Source organism: Ziziphus jujuba, chromosome 6 (genome assembly GCF_031755915.1).
Source record: "Ziziphus jujuba cultivar Dongzao chromosome 6, ASM3175591v1".
Classification (NCBI taxonomy): domain Eukaryota; kingdom Viridiplantae; phylum Streptophyta; class Magnoliopsida; order Rosales; family Rhamnaceae; genus Ziziphus; species Ziziphus jujuba.
In genome coordinates this window covers 10,510,313-10,514,955 of record NC_083384.1, presented here as the reverse complement: position 1 = coordinate 10,514,955, position 4,643 = coordinate 10,510,313, and the positions used below count along the sequence as shown (strand labels likewise).

The window sequence follows — 4,643 nt, the reverse complement described above, 5'->3', positions numbered from 1 at the left end:
AATGGTAAGGTCACGCTTAAAGCACCACAACCACAAAAGAAGCTGGGAGTGTCCAACTGGCTGCTTTAATACTTCACCAATCAATACAAGAGGATGATAAAACCTAAAAACCATAAATTTTTGGTACAAATTTTTCAATCACAGCCATATAACTTCCATAAGGCTTTAGGTTCCTTAACCTTTTGAGTGGATTTGGGAATATAACGTCCAAATATATAGCATCTTCTTTGATAATGTTAGAGAGAAAAAGAAATTATTCTGATAGGGGCATGAACTATGTCAACAAGGCAACCTGTCCTCATCGGTCTCTTTTACTTCAATCATCTTTTTATTTTCATATTTGCTGCTACAAGCAATTGCCTTTTCTATATGCCAAGAGAACTTCTCCTTTTATTCCCTCCATAGAACTTCTCTTTTTATTCCCTCCATAGAAAGTGTCTGCGTAACCATATAACATAGAAAAAGATACGCAGTAACTTTACGACCTCACACTTGTTGGAGAATTTAAGTATAAGTTGATAAAACGCTTCCAAAGATTATAAATATCAAAAACCACCACAGGCTTCAAGACGTATCATTCTAGTACTAGCCAATACTCAGATTGAAAATCAAATAAGACATAGCATCAACATACAAAAATAGTGCTACTGATCCTCTGATTTGCAGGTCCAACCAACAAATAGTACACGGAAAAATCGACTAAGACTTGTCAACAATGATGAAACAAAATGACAATGCATAATAACCAGCATGGCAAGTGAACCATACCTATAAAAAGGTAAGCAGCACTGTTCTAAGCCCAAAGAGACTCCAACCAATTCCAGAAATCACCCACATCAATGCTGCTAAAACCTTCAAATGCACCTTTGGAAACCATAAATGTTGCTGGTGGAAATCCCATAAATCCCAAAACAAGATTACGAGATACTCTTGAAAAGTTTCTCAAACTCGGAACTCTAAGATCAAGCTTCAAGGGATGAGGCAGTAAACACATTGGGACAATAAGTAAAACCCAAATTTCTGCTGTAGCAAAGTTAATGACTAACATGAGACATAAACCAATGAAGGCAACTGAGATAGTCACTGATTTCAACATAATCAGCTGCTGGAATACCAAATTTCCATTGGGGGTTTAAGGATCTAGCCATTTGTCCTGCTGATTCGAATTATTCTCTCAAAATCTTTAGCCATTTGGAGTCAAGTACAGACCACATCTTGTCCACCTTTGCCCACAACCCTTGCCTATGTACATCTAAATAGTTCACAATATTGATGAGGTCAAGGTTTGGCATCTACCCATTTGATGCCTCGGCATAGATGCTAAGGCTGTCCTCAAATTGTTCCTTTTTATCCACAACCTTAATGACAAGGGCTGCAGCCATAGTCCCAGCACGTCGAAATTCATCGTATATCTTCCTTTCAGCAATTGGGCTCTCTTCCACTTCATGCACATTATCGATTTCAAGACATATTTCCACATCTGCTGTGCGCAATCTGGTAAATAGTGGTGTGTGATATTCTCTTAGCCATGCAGCAACTGCTGCATATTCTCCATGCTGGGAATCAGCACCCAGCCAAATAAGATCCTTGGCCAGCCATGTGACACGGGTGAGCAAGGAAAATACCGAGTATGCAATGCCCAAAGACAAAGCCTCGCCCTGATTAATTTTCAATGAATTGTAAGGTGCTACAAGGACAATTGCTTCCTTCCCATCACCACGTGGTGCTCTTATTATTCCAACATTGGTACTGAACAATTGATATTCTGTTCAGTTTTTCCAGAATCTGGACCAGAAAAAAATGCAGCGACCGAAACTGAATAGCCTGAGGCCAGAACTTGTGATAGTTAACTTCGGCACCCAAGTGTGACATATACTGTGCTATCAGTCTTTACCTCTCTCTGAATCAAAAGATTTAAGAGAGAACCAAGTAAGAACACACTTGCATAGAATTTCTTCTTTTCCTAGGTTATCTACATTATTAAGTCAAGCTAAGGGAAGCAATAAAAACGCATTTGCAACAGAGAACACAAAAAATATCCCAGGAAATAGGAGAGGTCCCATAGTGCAAAGTGCATATAATTTCCTGCAACTGTTTTGCTAAATGTCTTGAGAAAGTTGAATAACAACGTATTAGAATCTCTAATGCACTAAGTTACAGCAATAACACCTTTAATATACATCAGCAACACAGAGAAAGAATTAAAAAGAAACATTAAATTTGTTTAACCAAATTTCCAAAGCATGTAAAGAGAAACACAGTTTAACTCACATCAAATCCCCTAGATACATGAGCTTGGCTACGACAAGTTGATCTAGATACTTAGAAAACCAAGCTAACTTCAATCTTATTGTTCAACAATCTTAGAGGTGGGTACCCTTATATATATATATATATATATGCATGTCCAGTAATAATCATATAAAGATTTAGAAAATTTGCTAACATAGTATAGAGGATTATTCAGTGCTAGAGCTATAAAACTATTTTAAAGTAATTTTCTAAAAAAAGGAACTAGCATTGTTTCATACTGCAGATGCAAAATTGAAGCGGTTAAATTAGAATTCACAGAATTAAACCGAATAAGGAAGCACATACATTCCTGCACCTCGAGATTTGGAATTGAGAGCAATTACGTCCTTCACCCATTTATTTGCCTCCGATACATCCTGACTGGAGAGCATGGGATTCCCAGAACCTGTTCAAGTTAACATTAAAAATAATTCGAAACAATCACCACAGTTAAGCAAACTTTAACTACACTTTGATTTTTATTTTATGGTTTTACAAGGAATTGAAATTGACCTGGCATGAGGGCATTTTCGGATATGTAAGTGTTCTTGGCAAGAACCGGAAGCAGCAAAAGAGGCAAAACTCCAGCAGTGCAGCAAACAATGCTGAAAGCACCCAAAAAGGAGAAGGAAAAATCCCACGTCTAATCAGAATATTTCCGGCACCATATTAAAAATTGGATCTCAGTCGATTAAGAAAACCAACAACATACAAATAATAAGGAAGAAAGAGTACCTGAAGAGGAGGCTGTGTGAGAGAGGAGCAGGCTCTGGGTTTTTTGGGGGAAGTGTGAGGAAGGAGAAGAGAAGAGCCGACTCTAGGAAGGAAAAGATAGGAGCCGGCTCTGGGGTTTTTTGGAGAAGGGTGAGGAAGGAGAAGAGAAGAAAAGCACTTCGAAGGAAGTGAAAGAATGACAGGCAAAAAGTAAAATTTGATATCAAGGGTACTTTAGGAATATTCAAAAAGAAGAGGGCAAAACAAAAATAAATCATGAATCGGTGGCATATATCGTTAACCCCCTTTCAAAAGGGGTAATGGGCTAAATTCCTCTTAATTTGTTTCAACGTGGGTCACGGACAATTAAGGCGTAAGTGGATCCTTGCGGATAATTGGATCAAGTTTTTAATGGGCCTTTTCGTGTTGGGCAGCTCTTCGTCAAAAGAATGGCCCATGAATTAAAATTATTACTTTTTTTTTCATTTTAATAAAAAAAAATAACATTATGCTCCTCCCAAAAAAATAATAATAATAATAATAATAATAATAATTAAAAATTATACTTTTTTGAACGAGATAAAGAAAAAAGTATAATGTTAATTTTTATTCCAAAGAAGAAAGATTCTTTTGCTACAAGAAATAACCTAATTTATTTACACCCTAAAAAAGAAAAACAATTTAAAGATTAAAGTAGTAAAACAATCCAAAACTCTAGCTCCATGTTTAAGGCCATTTATAGTTCCATTACAACGAAATCGAAGCTTTTTTTTTTTTTGGGGGGGCGGGGGTGGGGTGGGGGGGTTGTGGAGAAGAAGAAAAATAGAGAATTTTATACTTTCAAATGCCATATATAGTTACAGTAGTAAGATTCCACTTTTTCATGCATTGTTCAAGCCAAGTCTTTGCAATGTTGACGTGTTGATTAGTGCATTGGCTGTTTTCTAAGTATTTCATAGAATTTTAATTAATAAATAAACAGGAAAAGAAGGGGGGGGGAAGGAAAAAGAAGAAGAAGAAAAATAGAGAATTTTATACTTTCAAATGCCATATATAGTTACTGTAGTAAGATTCCACTTTTTCATGCATTGTTCAAACCAAGTCTTTGCAATGTTGACGTGTTGATTAGTGCATTGGCTGTTTCTAAGTATTTCATAGAATTTTAATTAATTAATAAACAGGAAAAGAGAGGTGGGGGGGAAGGAAAAAGAAGAAGAAGAAAAATAGAGATTTTTATACTTTCAAATGCCATATATAGTTACTGTAGTAAGATTCCACTTTTTCATGCATTGTTCAAACCAAGTCTTTGCAATGTTGACGTGTTGATTAGTGCATTGGCTGTATTCTAAGTATTTCATAGAATTTTAATTAATTAATAAACAGGAAAAGAGAGAGGGGGGGGGGGGGGGGGGGGGGGAGGAAAAAGAAGAAGAAGAAAAATAGAGAATTTTATACTTTCAAATGCCATATATAGTTACTGTAGTAAGATTCCACTTTTTCATGCATTGTTCAAACCAAGTCTTTGCAATGTTGACGTGTTGATTAGTGCATTGGCTGTTTTCTAAGTATTTCATAGAATTTTAATTAATTAATAAACAGGAAAAGAGAGGTGGGGGGGAAGGAAAAAGAAGAAGAAG

General features: G+C 36.2%; 1 pseudogene; it reads right to left on the bottom strand.

The window, feature by feature from the left end:
• Nucleotides 1-572: 572 nt before the first annotated feature.
• On the bottom strand, nucleotides 573-3,308 carry LOC132804261 (GPI transamidase component GAA1-like; annotated as a pseudogene).
• Between the last annotated feature and the right edge of the window lie 1,335 nt (nucleotides 3,309-4,643).